The sequence below is a fragment of the Opisthocomus hoazin genome, chromosome 1 (assembly GCF_030867145.1).
Source record: "Opisthocomus hoazin isolate bOpiHoa1 chromosome 1, bOpiHoa1.hap1, whole genome shotgun sequence".
Lineage (NCBI taxonomy): Eukaryota > Metazoa > Chordata > Aves > Opisthocomiformes > Opisthocomidae > Opisthocomus > Opisthocomus hoazin.
Window position 1 is genome coordinate 31,698,708 of NC_134414.1, and position 18,471 is coordinate 31,717,178.

At 40.6% G+C, this 18,471-nt stretch overlaps 1 pseudogene; it reads left to right on the top strand.

Annotated features, from left to right (window-relative positions):
* Positions 1-13,641: 13,641 nt before the first annotated feature.
* LOC142364403 (U2 spliceosomal RNA) lies at positions 13,642-13,744 on the top strand (annotated as a pseudogene).
* The last annotated feature ends 4,727 nt before the right edge of the window (positions 13,745-18,471 follow it).

Consider the following 18,471-nt stretch of genomic DNA (forward strand, 5'->3'; position numbering starts at 1 on the left):
CTGATGATTTTGATGAGTGTTCAGTCAGAAGTAACTCAAATGAATACATACTTTCAAGGTGTCTAAAATCTCAGGTGTATACTCAAATTATAAAGGACAAAATAAGTATGCAAAATTACTTGCATTTACAAGTGTCACGCTGTATTCTGTGCTCAGAATGAAAAGTTCTCAGCACTTGGATTTGGAGCAAGCTGTTAACTTCTTTTCACCCTAATTAAATACACACCATACCTCCCTTCTTCTCAGCCCAGCATGGACTGAGAGGACTTCTATAGCCAGCTTTCTACATTTATAGTACAGCATGTGCACATGTACACTCACTTTTTCTATTGCAAACAAAATAATCATTAAAAAATGATAATGTAAAAAACAAACATAGAAATAAGATAAATTGAATTATTACTGCCCTGAACATAAATTGTTCCTGTGGAATAATCAGACGTTCCGCCCGATTCTTTGGGCTCCCATTGGCAGACAAGGCCTTCACTTCTGTGCCCCAAGTTTTCTAAGTGGCAAAGCTGTGGGCTCCATTCCTCTCCAAGCCTGCTGAAATACATCCTTGGACTGAGGAGAATGAAGGAGGCTGTGAAAAGACAGTAGCCAACCAACCTGATGCTAAAAACAAGATGAAGAAAAAAGCTTCTAATATCTTCGTTCTTCAACAATTTGAAAAACCTTTCATTTTATTACCATGTATCTTACACATTCTTAGATTTTCCATATAGGCTATTTTATCCTTTCAGAAAAGCAAAAAAATTGGTAAAATCATCAGTAAAACAGGAAGAAGATCTAACTTAAGGAAGGGTAAGAACATTGCTAAGTGTTTTATCAGCATTTTTCATGCATTTCTGTAAGGAACCATGTAGGTCCAATGGCTGCAAGAAAACAAGCAGGAACCTATGTATGAATCAGGCTTGCTACCAGCTGAGTAGGTGTTGGCCAACTGTTTTTCGGAGTGTAGAATTTAGGCATTTAAGAGTATATTTTAATAAGATATTACAGGCTTGAAAAAAGCATGGCAATACATATTCACTTTTGAGGTCCTAGATATATGCCTAGTATCTCTGGATTTTAAGCAGAATAATTAAAATCCCAAGGAAGCTTTAATGACTGATTTGTTTTACAGTGTTTTAATTTCTCATATTCAAGGTGTGGGAAGTCATTATTTTATTATCAGGGACCGGAACTTTAGGAGGACATGGAGTACTTGGAGGTGGAATATGATATATCCCTTCACTCACTTCATTTTCACACTCAGAGTACCCTACGGTGAGTTTTTTCAAGGGTACAGGAGTCTGTCCACACAGAGACTTAAACAGCATCAAGACAGGGAAAGTAAGCTGGGGAAAGCTGTCCTCTTATTCTGCAGGGACTCCTTTTCTACAAGGACACTTCAACAGTGCAAGTCCCATGGACTGGCCCTAACAGAGCATTTGCTTGCAGGTGTCCAGAACCCAAACAACCACACTTACACAGTTTGTATTTAAGTGCACGTTCACCAGTTCTGTACTTTATTAAGATTTCTAGAACTCACCAAAGATTAATCTCAACTACATTTAGGAATAAATGCTGACTTCATGTTGATAGATTTCATATCTATATTCATGTTACTAGGAAATAGGGGGACAATGTTTGCATTCATACAAGAAATCAGTGTTTAGTAAGACTTGTATGATGTTTAACACTGATATTCATATTGCTTATAAAAATAGGAAAGGTAGATGATAGGCATGGGGAATGAAAAGACTGTTATTTATGCAGACTTAACAGTGCAAGCACACTTCTATACAAAGTCCAGGAAGAATAGTTAGGGTGTTGAACCACAAAAATCCTAACGCTATTAATATGAACAATTTTAAGATCCAGGCTTCCCACTATAATTTTCTAATTGGGGGATGGAGTTAAGTATGGGTTCGTCTGCTTTAGACCTCTGTAACTGAGTAACCACTGAATTTCAGAGATGGCAAAAGTGCCAGTAGTTAACTTCTTCACTTCATTAAACTGATCAGCAGCTAAAAGCAACAATGCTCCAGTTGAGGCTCCTAAAGGCAGGTTAGCTGGAAAATACTTCAGGTTATTCGATTATAAGAATTTAGCAACTAGAGGTATCAGTTGTGCTACGGCTGCAGGGGATTGGTCCTTCACATGGAACACAACTCAAAGCATTCAAGAAAAATTGTAGAAGATACTTTTGATACAGTGGTAAGGAATACAGAGAAATCCAGGTTTACTGAAAGCATTTTGAGCACACTGCAGAAAAATGCGGATTTCTCTAAGTTCTTTAGGTGATTTAGGAGCACAGGTCTCGTTGTTGTGAGTGGAACATGTGATCTTCTGGATACTTTTAAAAATTGATTAGTTTATTTTCTTGTGAAGGATTATTATCAAATCCAACTGATCTCTATGAGGCACACTTGAGATTTTAATATAAAGAGCAATCATAGCAATCACTAGGTCCATCATGAGAGCCATCAACTCTTTGTTCATTTTGTGCTTTTCCATATTACTGCAATTCCATGTTACAGCACAAAAGTATACAGATAAGTATGCCCCACTTTTTGTTTTTTCTATCAGACACCTACACACAGAATCCTCTTAAGGATGAGAAGGAATCTACCATTGATTTTTGCAAACTCTGGATGTTACTTTGGAAGTTGAGATTTGGAAAAATCCCAAGCAGTATAATTGAATGTTTAATAAATGCTCTCTTTTTTAGATGATGAATAATAACTATGTTTTGATCCAGGCTGGGCAAATATTACTATTATGTAGATATGGTCAACTGTTCTACTAGTTAAGTGTTGCATACTCACTGCTATTTAGTGGGTAGAAAGAAGGATCTCATGATTCTGCGAATTAACTCATAGGCCTGAAAAAATATCTGCTGCAGCTCACGAAGGAGTCACAAGGTATTACTTCAGGAAACATGGAGGAACTTCTACTGACATAAATAAAGCTAGGTAGTCTATTATTCACATACTAAGGCATTTGTGACTTCTATTCAGAGACAAAAGAGGTAATCAAAAGTTCATTCAGACGTGGGACATCTAAAAATAAGACTAAATTATAATTAGTCTCAATCCATTGATTTTCGTTAAAAAGATTGTCTGTAAATTTTGTTTCTTTAATCGGTCATCTCTGTGGTATCAGATCATTCACTCACAAAATCAGTTCCTGCTGAACTTTCTCAACCCCAGATGATCTGACAGAACAAATAATGTCTTTCCTTAAAAAATTCTTCCCTTCTAAAATTTTCTGTAAGGAGATGGCTCTTTTTTCAATTTCTAGCTGTTCTGTATTACTATATTGAACTATACAATGAACCTAGGGGTTTTGGGGGTGTTGTTTTTACTAATTTGTTCCCATTTTGAAGACTGAAAGGAACATTTCCCTGTTGTTCATTTGAAAAACTATGATAAACAGACTTTTCTGGCTGTAAATAGATCTGAAACCAGAGCACTTTTAAGAGGAAAGAGAGCATGCAAAGTTAATAAGCCAGCTGTATGAATCAGTTTGCTAGTAATGTCATAATACTACTAGACAGAAATGTTTTCAAATAGCTGTGAAATACCCACAGGAGAAATAAAGCTCCTGTATTTGAAGCACGCTGTTACTGAATCCCTGGGAAAATGTGCACTAGAAGAGGCAACAGGAACTCACAGGGTATGAAAATAAAGTAGCATGGAGAGATGAAAAACGTATGGGATTGCAATGTCTGCCTTTCTCCAGCCCTTGAACATGAATCTACTACGTATGCATAACATGTACATATGTCACTGTGTGCAAAAATGTATACAAAGCCATAGCTGACATATTCAACTTCAGTGTTGTGAAGGCTGCCAAAGGTGCTAGATGAAGTGAGGGGAAAAAAAGGTCTTATTTGGTGATTTAATTGATTTAAAGCACACTAACTGCAACATTCTGAAACTACCATTTGTATCAGAGGCAGTGACTTGTCCATTTATTTCAACTTGCTTTACAAAATGAGTTTGCTTACAATTGTATCTGTCTTTGCCAATATTAGAGGATCATTCTCCAGCTCACCTTTTATAGAATAAATCTTTCACACAGGATTCTTGTATTAATATCATGCTGCTTATTCCATTGACTTACTTTGTAAACATATTGCATGCAGGCATGTATGTGGTAGACACTTTTGTGATACTAAGTTAATATGTGAAAAATACACATTTCTAAACACTGGTTTTTGGAAAATCATGTAAACATATGCTGCATTCTGCCATGAAAAGACAAAGTTTATGCTCTAGCAGGCATCCATCCTATGAAAGCTAAAAACTTCCTGGAAACACTACAAAAAAACTTTTTCTCCCTTTAGTTTCACTGAGGTTTGAACTCTCTATTTGACCACAGAAAATGCTTTCTCTTGCAAATTTACACCGTAAGGGTCTTCTAGCATTACAGCTGTAGAAATGACTATGGGTAGAGAGCTCATTGCAAGAGCATGACTGAAGTGAAATACAGCCCTTTTTAATTTAAAATTTGAAAAGTGTTGGCTTACCACTTGGCAATACTTGGAAGGAACAAAGCTTTTCTCTTAACATTTTGTTAAAACTCCCCTTTGCCAAGTTGCCTAAGAAATGCTCATCAATGTGCTCTGGCCACTCTGGCTTATCATTTATTGTACCCCAGCTTGAACACTGCAGCTTATTGGTTTTGTTTATTGCACAAATTGTATCCTTTCATCATTGCTTATGTGAAACATCCAGGCCAAGGACTAATTTTTTTTTTTAATTTTAGTGAACAATGATGCCAAGCTCATGACTAGAATACAGCATGCAGTCTACCTAATTATTTGTACAGAGTACCCCTACCGGCCTACCCCCCAGGACCAAATAGTTTTAGGTTGTAGTGAGTCTGACTTCTGCTAAAACATCTGATCCACTGAGTCTGTGCTTAGCCAAGGAGAGCCATGCTCTATGTCTCCACTCAACTGACCAATATTGACACTGGAAGTACTTTCTCTCCCCCTTCAGGACCAGAAACATCTAACTACAAAGCGGACAGGAAAGTGAGAAACTGACTTCAGCCTCAGCTGAGTGAGAAAAACATCTCTGGCTCTACTCCTGAGATTGTTTTGTTCAAGACAAAAATGTGCGATGATGCAGAAGTCACAGTGTTTTCTTACATCATCGCACAATATCTGAAATATCTAAAAAACATAGTAAAATAAAATGTGTTTGGCTCAGAACATGCAGAACTTTGTTTAATATTTTCTTGTTTTCAGTTCTTAGAAATCATAGAAAATAGAGCTGGAATGGGATCTTGGAGGTATTGCCTAGACTAGCTCTCCATCACAACACAGAATTAATTGCAATTAAAATATTTCAGATATCTGTTCAAAGGTGGTTAGATCACGAGCTGGCGGGGCTCATTGAGAGGGCTTTAAACTAGGTTCGAAGGGGGAAGGGGATATTGCCCAGCTCACTAGGGATGAGCCTAGGCTTGGAGTGCCAAGGCCAGGGGTGAGATTGACAGCCCAGCTCAAGTGTGTTTACACCAATGCACGTAGCATGGGCAATAAACAGGAGGAGCTGGAAGCCATTATACAGCAGGACGGCTACGACTTGGTCGCCATCACAGAAACGTGGTGGGACAACTCGCATGACTGGCATGCTGTCATAGATGGCTACAGAGAGTCTTTAGGAAAGACAGACCAACAAGGAGAGGTGGGGGAGTTGCTCTGTATGTGAGGGAGCAAGTAGAATGCATTGAGCTTGGCCTGGGGGCAAATGAGTTGAAAGCTTGTGGGTTAGAATTAAGGGACAGGCTCATAAGGGTGACATTACGGTGGGTGTGTACTACAGGCCAGCTGACCAGGAGGAGGAGGTTGATGAGGCCTTCTACAGGCAGCTGCAAGCAGCCTCACAGTCACAGGCCTTGGTTCTCATGGGGGACTTCAACCACCCTGACATCAGCTGGGAAGACCATACAGCTAGGCAGGCGCAATCCAGGAGGTTCCTACAGAGCATCGATGATAACTTTCTGATGCAAGTGGTGGAGGAACCAACAAGGAAAGGCGCGCTGCTGGACCTTGTGTTAATAAACAAGGAGGGACTGGTGGAGGACGTGAAGTTTGGAGGTAGACTCGGCTGCAGTGACCATGAAATGGTCGAGTTCAGGATCCTGCGTGGAGGAAGCAGGGCGATAAGCAGGATCAAAACCCTGGACCTCAGGAGGGCTGACTTTGCCCTCTTCAAGGAGCTACTGGGAGGAATCCCGTGGGCCAGGGCTCTCAAAGGCAGGGGGGTCCATGAGTGCTGGTCGCTCTTTAAACAACACTTCTTCCATGCACAGGAGCAATGCATCCCCCTGAGAAAGAAACCTAGCAAAGAAGGCAAGACACCTGCATGGTTAAACAAGGAGCTTCTAGCGGAGATCAGGCAGAAGAGAAAGGTCCATGGAATGTGGAAAGAGGGGCAGGCCACTTGGGAAGAGTACAGAAACGTGGTGAGAGCATGCAGGGATGCGACGAGGAAGGCCAAGGCCCACCTGGAATTGAAGCTGGCAAGGGATGTCAAAAACAACAAGAAGGGCTCCTTCAACTACATCAGCAGCAAAAGGAAGGCTAGGGACAATGTGGGGCCGCTGCTGAATGAGGGGGGTGTCCTGGTGACGGAGGATGCGGTGAAGGCAGAGCTACTGAATGCCTTCTTTGCTTCAGTCTTCAGTGCTAAGACTGGCCCTCAGGAATCCCAGGCCCCGGAGGTAAGAGAAGAAGCCTACAAAGAGGACGACTTTCCCTTGGTCGAGGAGGACTGTGTGAGGGATCGCTTAAGTGATCTGGACGTCCACGAATCCATGGGCCCCGACGGAATGCACCCATGAGTGCTGAGGGAGCTGGCGGATGTCATTGCTGAGCCACTCTCCATCATCTTTGAGAGGCCCTGGAGGACAGGAGAGGTGCCCGAGGACTGGAGAAAGGCCAATGTCACTCTAATCTTCAAAAAGGGCAAGAAGGAGGACCCAGGAAACTACAGGCCAGTCAGCCTCACCTCCATCCCGGGAAAGGTGATGGAGCAGCTTATCCTGGAGGCCATCATGAAGCAAGTGGAAGAAAAGAAGGTTATCAGGAGTAGTCAGCATGGATTCACCAAGGGGAAATCATGCCTGACCAATCTAATAGCTATCTATGATGGCATGACTGGCTGGGTAGACGAAGGGAGAGCTGTGGATGTTGTCTACCTTGACTTCAGCAAGGCTTTCGACACAGTCTCCCATGATATCCTCCTAGGGAAGCTCAGGAAGTGCGGGCTGGATGAGTGCTCGGTGAAGTGGATACAGAACTGGCTGAATGGCAGAACTCAGAGGGTTGTCATCAGCGGCGCTGAGTCTAGTTGGAGGCTGGTGACAAGTGGTGTCCCCCAGGGGTCAGTACTGGGCCCAGTCTTGTTTAACTTCTTCATCAACGACCTGGATGAAGAGTTAGAATGTACCCTCAGCAAGTTTGCTGATGACACCAAGCTGGGAGGAGTGGTAGATACACCAGAAGGCTGTGCTGCCATTCAGCGTGACCTGGATAGGCTGGAAAGCTGGGCAGAGAGGAACCTGATGAGGTTCAACAAAGCCAAATGCAGGGTCCTGCACCTGGGGAGGAACAACCTTATGCACCAGTACAGGCTTGGGGTGGACCTGCTGGAGAGCAGCTCTGCGGAGAGGGACCTGGGTGTCCTGGTGGACGACAGGTTAACCATGAGCCGGCAGTGTGCCCTGGCTGCCAAGAAAGCCAATGGGATCCTGGGGTGCATCAAGAAGAGTGTGGCCAGCAGGACGAGGGAGGTTCTCCTTCCCCTCTACACTGCCCTGGTGAGGCCTCATCTGGAGTACTGTGTCCAGTTCTGGGCTCCCCAGTTCAAGAAAGATGAAGAGCTACTGGACAGAGTCCAGCGGAGGGCTACAAGGATGATGAGGGAACTGGAACATCTCCCCTACGAGGAGAGGTTGAGGGAACTGGGCTTGTTCAGCCTGAAGAAGAGAAAGCTGCGAGGGGACCTTATAAATGCTTACAAATATCTGAAGGGTGGGTGTCAGGAGGATGGGGCCAAGCTCTTTTCAGTGGTGCCCAGTGACAGGACAAGGGGCAATGGGCACAAACTGAGGCACAGGAAGTTCCATCTGAAGATGAGGAAGAACTTCTTCCCTCTGAGGGTGACGGAGCACTGGAACAGGCTGCCCAGGGATGTTGTGGAGTCTCCTTCTCTGGAGATATTCAAGACCCACCTGGACAAGTTCCTGTGCAGCTTGCTGTAGGTGACCCTGCTTCGGCAGGAGGGTTGGACTAGATGACCCACAGAGGTCCCTTCCAACCCCTACTATTCTGTGATTCTGTTATTCTGTGATAAAGTCTTTGTTTTGTTGTACTGTCTCTAACTTCAATCTGATCTTGGTGAGAAAAATTGTTTGTTTTGTCAGCCTGAGAGCATTTTGTTTCATTTTTTGTTTTTTGTTGAGTTTTGTTATGTTTTCACGATTCCAACGTAAACCATAAAATCTAAAATAACAACAACAAAAAGGCCACAAATCCTTCTTAGATTTTTTGCCTTATTTTTCATTTTGTTTTGAAACCTTTTTAGTGCAATTACCAAAATCCATTTGATGCAGCCCGTTTAGTGAACGCACTGCTGAAGGAAAAAGCAGTTCCATGGGAAAAGAATGTTCCATCACTGGAAAAGGGCTTCCTGTCAACAGCTTCCTACCCATCATGGAGAGAGCTATCATGTTCATGTAATTAACATTGCAAATGAATCAGTAAGCAATCAGTCAGTGATATCTCCCCAAAACATACGGTGTTTACTGAGGACACAGAAAAATCACTGAGTTGTATAATTCAGTCATTTGTGTCATGAAATGTATTAATTTATGTAAGTATAAGGAGTCTTTATTTCTACATACATGGAGTTTTGGTGATAACAACATCACACCCTGTTCTCTTAGACTTTACATGTTATGCCAGATGGTACATGCACATTCCAATATGATTAATATGTTTGTACAGAATTATCAAACCCATTTATTTTCCACATAACATATTAATAGATATCACTAACATACTCCTGTGGAATTGTTCTTACCAGCTTCCACAGTTTAGAATGAAAAATTAGGACTAACAAAACAAGTAAATCATTTCGGTTAGCTAAAGATATTGTTTTCAAGCCTTTAAACCAATAGAGAAAGCTGTTGTCAAACCAACAGCTGTTAGTGGCAATGAAAAGACTCCACCAAACAAAGAATTTCTGAGCATTGCTCTCTGCAGGAATTTATACATATATATATTTATGTATCTTTATTTCAGTGGTTGGAAGAAGGACAAAAAATAATTCAATTCAGGCTCAAGCAAGTCTGCAAACAAAGAAAATGAATAAATAAACCATTTCAGATCAAATAAACAGTTGTGCATGGTCTGTGCTTTAATCTTCTTAGGCATTTTTATTAAAGACAAAGAATTGCACTCACAGAAAGGTGACATCACAAAATACTTGAAAACATCTTGCATAGAGCATGTACAAAAAGTTGGGAACAGGTCTTCTGTCTCAGCAAACAGGATAATCACTGTGCTACCAGTGAACGGAAGTAAGAGAAGGGTCACTGTCCCTTGAATTTTTGAGACTTGTATCCTAATTCCTCAAGATTTCTATTTTGCTGTATTCACCCTGAATTAATATGTGTTTGTGATCAGCAAAAGTGAAAAAAAAAGGGCACTCCATAGATAAAAGAAAAAGCTGCTATATCCTGTTTGGCGCTCCCTCTTCTAATTCCACAGGACAAAATAATTTTATTTTATTTTTAGGGCACAGTTTCTGTTGACAGATAGCTTTACCAATTACTTTAAAGAATATTTTAAGAAAAATAATCAAGCACATCCCATTTCACATGTCAGTGTCATTGATTTCTGCAACATGTGCTCTTACGTTTTGATTTAGGCTGGTTCTCACCCTACTTAAAACAAATAAGGCACAAAGAGTTGATTTTGTCTATAGATATAGTGCTTTTCATCTTTACAGTCCTTGAGGCTTTTGAGAAGTTTTTAGTATTTTGTTTCAGATGTTCTATTTGAAATAGTATTTTTGGTTTTGTGGGGAATCAGGGCGAAGTTATTATTTGCTTAGATACATAAATTCCCATTTATTACTTTATTTTTACTAAAAGGAAGGTAGTACCTCTGGTCAAAGTGGAATATCCTAGCACTGTCTGCTCTGGGCCACCTCCTTCACACCCCACACATAATCTGGAACCACCTACACTTTTTTTCTACAGATACACCATCCCCATAAGCAACCACAAACCCAACTTTCTCCTGTGGAGGAGGTAGTACTCCCCAAGACTGCTGAATGAGGGCTCTTTCTGTGTCTCCTTTCCTATGCTAATGGTCCACTATCACCAATGAGCTATCTATTTAGAGAAGGTACTACTTACTGGGAAACAAATTACTTCAGCAAAAGTGTACATTTTAAAATCATCAAGTAAGTCCACATGAGTAGCTTTATTTGGCGGGGAGGCTCACCTCTGTCAGTTTCCCTTCCCTTGCATAGGGGCCATTTGCTGGCTGGCTTCTCTTCTAGGAATAGCCTTTCAGCTAGGGAGAACTTTTTTGATCTGCTTGTTCCCAGCCAGTAGAACAGCTGAGTCATGTGGCTTGGAAATATGCCATTGCCCTGCAATCGCATCCCTGAAAATTGTTGTGTGGTTGCTTATCTATATTACTTCCAGGCTTGTTTTTCCCATTGCACCCTATTAAGCTGAACTGCATTCACACCAGAAAGTTTATGAACCAATATGCTATTCATGACACTGAAAAGCTCAAAAGCAGGTTCTCTAAGACTATTACAGTTCAGTATTCTTAGATGATGGCTTAATATCACAGAATCACAGAATGGTAGGGTTTGGAAGGGACCTCTGTGGGTCATCTAGTCCAACCCTCCTGCCGAAGCAGGGTCACCTACAGCAGGCTGCACAGGACCTTGTCTAGGCGAGTCTTGAATACCTCCAGAGAAGGAGACTCCACAACCTCCCTGGGCAACCTGTTCCAGTGCTCCGTCACCCTCAGAGGGAAGAAGTTCTTCCTCATGTTCAGACGGAACTTCCTCTGCTTCAGTTTGTGCCCATTGCCCCTTGTCCTGTCGCTGGGCACTACTGAAAATTTTGGCTCCATCCTCCTGACACCCACCCTGCAGATATTTATAAGCACTTATTAGGTCCCCTTTGAGCCTTCTCTTCTTCAGGCTAAACACGCCCAGCTCCCTCAGTCTTTCCTTGTAGGACAGATGCTCCAGTCCGCTCATCATCCTCGTAGCCCTCCACTGGACTCTCTCCAGTAGCTCCTCATCTTTCTTGAACTGGGGAGCCCAGAACATGTGGGTCTATCATATGTAGACAAACAATCACTGTGTCATTTTTAGTATTTACTGTCTATTTATAATAATTGTTTATTTGCAACATTTTAACTGATTTATAAACTTTTTAGTATCAACATCAAAAATAAATGTTAGGCATTTGGACATCTTTTTGTTTAAGAATACGTGATGCACAGTAATGCAACAATCTCTTGAACCATCAAAATGTTTCCAAGTTAGCAGAAGAGCCTGTTTTCACCATTAACAGAAATAAATCACAAAAAATATTTATTAAATAAGTTGGTACTTTTGTAGATGAATATATTTTGACTAGTGGACTGAATAAAAAGTTCTTCATAAATCTTTTGCTAATGATCAAATTTCATCAACATGTCATTATGAAACCCTGCTGTAGGAAACAAAGCAAGTGTCTTCACTTCTTACAGATTTAACCACTTTGCAATCGATCTTGTTGATATACTAAGTTTTGTTGATTTGCTTCTTTGCTTTTGCATCTCTATTTTCAAGAAGTTCCTTAATTCTAATATAATTTCATCCAGTCTTAGGCTTCAGTGAACATGCTATACTTGCACAGCACTGGGCAGCTCTGCTTTTTTTCCTTTTCCTAAATGACGTGACTCAGTTTCCCAGATCACGGTGAAAACTCTCATAATAAGACATTTCTGTTATTTGGTGTTGGGTTTTCTTTTTGGAGGGTTCTGCATACTTTCTAATTTTTCTGCTTTTTTGGAGAAGGATCACAAGCACAATAATTTCAGGCAGATGGCTTTGCTGCTTCTAAAGGCTCACCTCCTCTCTGAATCAAAAAGAGGCAAGAGAAGACTCAAACAACAGGTCCCTGCTCATCCACACTCTAATTCTTTGCCTGCTCCTCTGGATTTATTTCAGACCACAGTGACTAGTTTTGCTTTGGTACTGTTCAGAGGGTGGTCCAGTTGCTCCCAACTCTAGACGTCCAAATGAGCAGTTTCCCGAAGGCTGCACTTGTTTTCACTCCCTCCATCTTACACAGCCTCCCAAACCTACTTTCAGAGGCTTTGGAGGTGACCAGCTGCCTGCTTTACTGAAGGAAAATAATCCAGCCTGTTTGGCTTCAGTGGCAGGCAACAATCCCTGCTCCTCTTTTGCTTACCACTGTGTAGAAACAGGCTTTAGCCATTTCAGTTTGTTCTTCTAATGCTTCAGAAGATGCCAGTGACTGGAGGGGCTGTTTATACAATCCTGACTTACAAATATTTACTTAATCGACATTATAAACCCAAGGACCTGCACTGGAGTCAATAAGTCTGTTTGCACGAATGAGTACTGTTTGGCACTAGCTGCAGAATTGCCACGCAGATTTGAAAGCAGCAATAGCTCACACACGCTGCTGAACACAAGGTAAAGGCCTTCAGAATCATCACGACAAGAGCCATTTCAGCGATACTGTAAGGAAGAAATCAAAATATTGCAAACGCTCATGAAGATCATGCTGTGAGGACTTTCACAAGGAATAAAATATGAATATAATTCCTTAGGTGAAATTTGCATGTAAAAATGAGAAAAAAACTTTCTGTTTTTTAAGTATATCTCTCCAGGTTACACTTTTAATTTACTCAGTCATAGATTGTGCAGAACCCACTCGACACTACTGTGACTGCAGGGTTTGTTTCTGCAAAAACACTGGGTTTTGCCATGGGAAAAAGGCAAAATATGTGATTAATGACTTCTCCTTTCTTATCATTTTAATCTTTTATGTATTCTTTGCTCAAAAGGAAACAAATTCAAGGGTTTATATCCGTGTTTTTTGCAAACTCAGACTACAGCAGATGCCAAGAAATGACATTTCCTTTCTTTAATCACCTTCAGCCCTGCCACTGAAACAAAAAGACAGTCTGATGAAGTTCTGAATTATTGCTGTAAATAAATGTCAGATTGTCATCTTCATGTATAAACTAAGTTTATCAATTTTCCAAAATATTTTCCTTATAATATTTTGAATATATAGAGAAAAAATATTAAGCCTATTACACTTCATCAACTTAATATTTCCCTTGGTCAATTGTCTTAAGAAATTCTCTACATTTCGTAGTTTATTCCAAATACTGAATATGCAGGATAAATCAACATCAGTACAGATCTTACATTTCAGGATTGCAAATAGATAAATTAAATTTGGCTGGTAGGTAGACATTCCACAGGACACAAAAGTCTTCCATTTTCACTACTCTGAAGAAAATGCAGAAAATACAGACTGTGGGTGCTGCAGGGGCGCACTTGTGAGGAACAGAGCATCGCTTCTTGGCCTTTTGGCTAAGATCAGGTGTAGTATCAGTTCTTATCAGTTTAATATCTCCTTGATGAGAGGACTTATTTTTAGGTCATGCAGAGAGCATGGATGAAGAAGTGGCTGAATGGCTGAGCCCAGAGAGTGGTGGTGAATGGAGTTAAATCCAGTTGGCAGTTGTGTTCCCCAGGGCTGTTTTGGCTCTGGTCTTGTTTAACATCTTTATCAATGATCTGGATGAGGTGATTGAGTGCTCCCTCAGTAAGTTTGCAGATGACACCAAGTTGGGCAGGAGTGTCGAGCTGCTCGAGGGTAGGACGGCTCTGCAGAGGCATCTCGACAGACTGGATCGATGGGCCAAGGCCAACTGCATGAGTTTCAACAAGGCCAAATGCTGGGTCCTGCACTTGGGTCACAACAACCCCATCCAGTGCTACAGGCTTGGGGAGGAATGGCTGGAAAGCTGCCCGTCAGAAAAGGACCTTGGGGTGCTGGTCAACAGCTGGCTGAACATGAGCCAGTAGTGTGCCCAGGTGGCCAAGAAGGCCAACAGCATCCTGTCTTGTATCAGGAATAGTGTGGCCAGCAGGAGTAGCAAAGTGATCATGCCCCTGTACTCTGCACTGGTGGGGCTGCACCTCGAGTACTGTGTTCAGCTTTGGGCCCCTCACTACAAGAAAGACATTGAGGTGCTGGAGCATGTCCAGAGAAGGACAACAAAGCTGGTGAGGGGTCTGGAGAACAAGACTTATGACAAGCAGCTGAGGGAACTGTGTTTTTTGAGTCTGGAGTAGAGGAGGCTGAAGGGAGACCTTATTGCTCTCTACAACTACCTGAAAGGAGGTTGTAGTGAGGCAGGTGTTGGTCTCTTCTCCCAGGTAGCTAACAATAGGATGAGACACAATGGCCTCAAGCTGCATCAGGAGAGGTTTAGATTAGATATTTGGAAAAATTTATTTACTGAAAAAGTGGTCAGACATTGGAATAGGCTGCCCAGGGAGGAGGGTGAGTCACCGTTCCTGGAGGTGTTTAAAAAATGTGTAGATGTGGCACTTCGGGACATGGTTTAGCAGGCATGGTGTTGTTGGGTGGATGGTTGGACTTGATGATAGAGGTCTTTTCCTACCTATGATTCTATGATTCTATAATTGTGGAATAATGAATAATTTTATTACATAGAGAATGAAAAGTCTTTCAAAAGGTAGATTCTTCACTTAACATTCTGACTAACAAGCTGGATTTTATGTGAAGCAGTGTCAAAAGTAAAAATAGTTCCTTGTAACTGTGACACAAAAACTAGTGCGAGCATGAGCAACAAACAAAAATTTTCAAGGTAACAGCTTGGTAGCTTTTCATCACATCACTATATTAGTGTTCATACACTTTCTTATACAGTATGCATTTCCATTTCTACTCAGCCCTGTCCTTCCCTATGAGAAAGGGTTTAATTACAGAAGAGGAAAGCGAGGTGCCTCCATGTAGATTTGGTGTCTTCGATGTACTACTGCCATTCTGTACCCAGAAAACTTTTTGCATTTGCATGTGTTCCTGCTAGAAAGGAATAAGGTGCCATAATCAGTTTGCATGTTGTAACACTGATGTACCATAACTAGCCATGATATTTTAGCCTGTCATTTTTAGAATTATTTTCTTGCATTTTAGCCTGTTGGGTTTTTTTTAGATACAGTTACCTATGGAAATACTATGGAGCCAAAAGTTTTTCGATACTAAGTAGAGGGAGCTTTATAAGTGGCTGAGTTGTAGCCTCTGAAGTGACGCTTCTGTCCTGAAAGCCTTTATTCAAGCAGAAATTACTATGTGGTTTTTTTGTTTGTTTTTTTCTTTTTTTTTTCTATAAAATGCAGAAGGGAGCCAGATAATTAGATGACTACAACAATTTAATAGGCATTTAAAACAGCCTGTCTTAACGTTATCTCTTCTTATTCTTTGAATTACGAGTGTTAGAACAAAAATGACTCACTGAGATTTCCTTTATCTAAAGTTAAGATTTTTAGAAACTTTTACCTACTACAACCAGTTACTGTGCATGTAAGATGCAATGCTAAGTTACAAATACCCCAAAAAAAGAGAATGACTCTCATCTTGCTAAGGGCAAGGCTGCCAGCTGAGCTGTCTGCCTGGGGAGGATGATCTGGATCCCCTCAGGCACAGTCAAGTGGACCCCAACTCAAGTCAGTGATCCAGCCATCACACTGCTGAACTGACAGTAAAACAAACCAGCCACTGCACCCACCAGCACACAACTCCTCTAAAAAGTCTTGATTTTGTGTTTTGAGAGGCAAGCAGTGGCTGTGCCCTGTGCAGTGGTTGAGGGTGTTCACAGACCTTGGACACTCTTTTCAAGCAGGAAAGACAGAAAACTACCTGGCCTGCAGACCTTGCCATGCACAGGAGTAGACTTCAATTTTGAGGAGTTTCATAAAATGTAAGTGTTTTGCAAGCCTTAAAGACCATATTTTGGCTGTACATACTTTTGTCCTGCTTTGATCCCACAGATGTGTCCATACATTTGGGATTTCTAGCACTCCAGTAACTAGAAAGATAATGCAGTTCAGTAAAGAAAGAAAGAAAAAAAATTCTGGATCACTTTAAGATCTAGGTTTTACTCACTGACTTCTATTCATAGAAAGTTTATCTGCTTTTTCTTTTCAAAGTAAAGGTTGCATATGAGATTTAAAACAGCAATCCATAAACATACTTCTTATTCAAAAGTGGAGAGGTTAATAAAACTACTTCACAAGGCTGAAGGCATCATTAGTTTAAAAATATTGAATGCATAATCCTCATTTCAGCATGTCACTGAAGTATCTCTAAGTACCTGGCTGAGAGGTACTCCAGCTTCTCCAGTCTAGGATAATGCTCACCCTACGTTTGTTTATCATCCCTCTGGGCATAGGACTCCGCCCTGCACTATTTCCCTCCTTCTCTGGTTTCTTTGTGAAGGAAGACCAGATATGAGCCTCAAGAGGGAACCAGAAGTCACTTTGAAGAAGTGACAGCTTGGACAGTCAGGAGATGAGGGCCGCAGACCTACACAGCCTTCGCCAAAAAAAAAGTCTTGACAGTCTTAAATTCTGAGTGGAAGACGGTTACTCAGAGTTAAAGATGAATTCAAAACTATTTAATCTGAACAAGGCAGAGAGAAATCAAAGTATTGATCCTGAAAATTAACACATTTTTTAAAATGGGATATTTTCAGGTTTTGGGAGAACACCAGTAGGAATGTGGTGGCAGTCAACAATTTCAGTCTGTGTGATGTATAGTGCTGCGTCGCTAGGATTACTCCAGTAAAGACAATATATAAAAAAACACAATTAATCTAGATATTTCTCTTGACTTCAGTAGGTTGTCAACAAGCTTCAAAATGCATAACCTGAACCTAGTAACACGTCACACTTTGTCCTAAACCTGGGTAATTTCATCCTCTAATTGTGAGTTGCCCATCATTCCTGCATACAATAAAGTAAGCTTATTACAGAGGTGGGCTATTTTTTCTACATGCCAATTTGAAGTACTAGGAATTGGCCATCCTTGATCTTATTTATAACACATATAGAGGACGTCTTTCTCCTTATTTGTGGAGGTCAGTGACTGTTGTGGTTTCCCTAAAAATCACATTCCTTTAAAGGAACTGTTCTTTTAAAAATTGATTTATAATTTTAGAATTTAAATTTTATAACACATAAATTAATTTATACCTAAAATATATTATTTACAGAAGTTTAAAATCATTCCTTTAAAAATATTCATTTTAAAAGGAATAATCAAAAACCTCTTCAAAAATGAATAATAAATCATTTTCTTTTTTCCTAAGAAATTTTTTCACGTAAAATAGTATTCATATATCAGCTCACTGGGTAATATTTGAAAAAACAAACAAAAGTATAATCATTCATTTCCAGAGTTAGTCAAGTGAATTCTGTTATTATTGTGTGAGTAATTCACAAGACATCTCTATTCACTGGTTCTCTCTCTTTTCCCATAGCTCTTCTAGTTAAAGATTGCTTCACTGAAATGACGTAATAGGAAGTTAATATATTCTATATGAACTTCTTTTTCAGTCTTCTTCCGTCCAGATTTTACACTTGTTCATCAGTGCTTCACTGTTAAATGAAGAAGAACCTAGACCCCTTTAACACAGTGGGAGACAGCTGTCAGCGTAACACATGTAGTGAATGATGATGTGCATTACATACATGCCCTTCATAAAAACTCGGGAAATTTCTGTGTGTTCTCCTGATCTTTGGCAACATCATATTCTACATTGAATTCTCAGTGGTTCCATGTTATCAGGCAAGAGTAACCCTGTGAATGTTTCTGGCCGCTCTATGACTCAGTTCTGTAGTTGCTATGGTTTCACTGGATAACCAGACTACAAGCTGCACCCAGAGAGTGAAAGAAATAGCTGCAGTAAATGACATGAGTAAGGAACTTGTGGCTGCTCTGCTGTAAGTCTTTGAGATGCTTTTGTGCCATCACACAGCAGACTTTATTTAGTAGGATTCACACAAGGCTAGCATTATGATAGCCGCTTGTGACTGCTGCCGTTCAAGATGAGAAAGCACAAGAGGGAATTTTTTAATGGTCACAAATGGCAAGGTTTGTTAGAGCTGTGAAATCCTGGCCAAAGTTCTCAAGGGCTTTTGAAAAAGATACAATAACAAAACTCCTCTGTTTTATGTTTTATGTCATCTAGAGGATTTTCAATATTAAGTAGAATTGGAAAAGCATAAGAAAGTGAGTAAAAATAGCCACAACACAAGAAGAAACCTGGGAAATCTTATATAAAGCTACTAAGCATTTTCAGAGATCAGC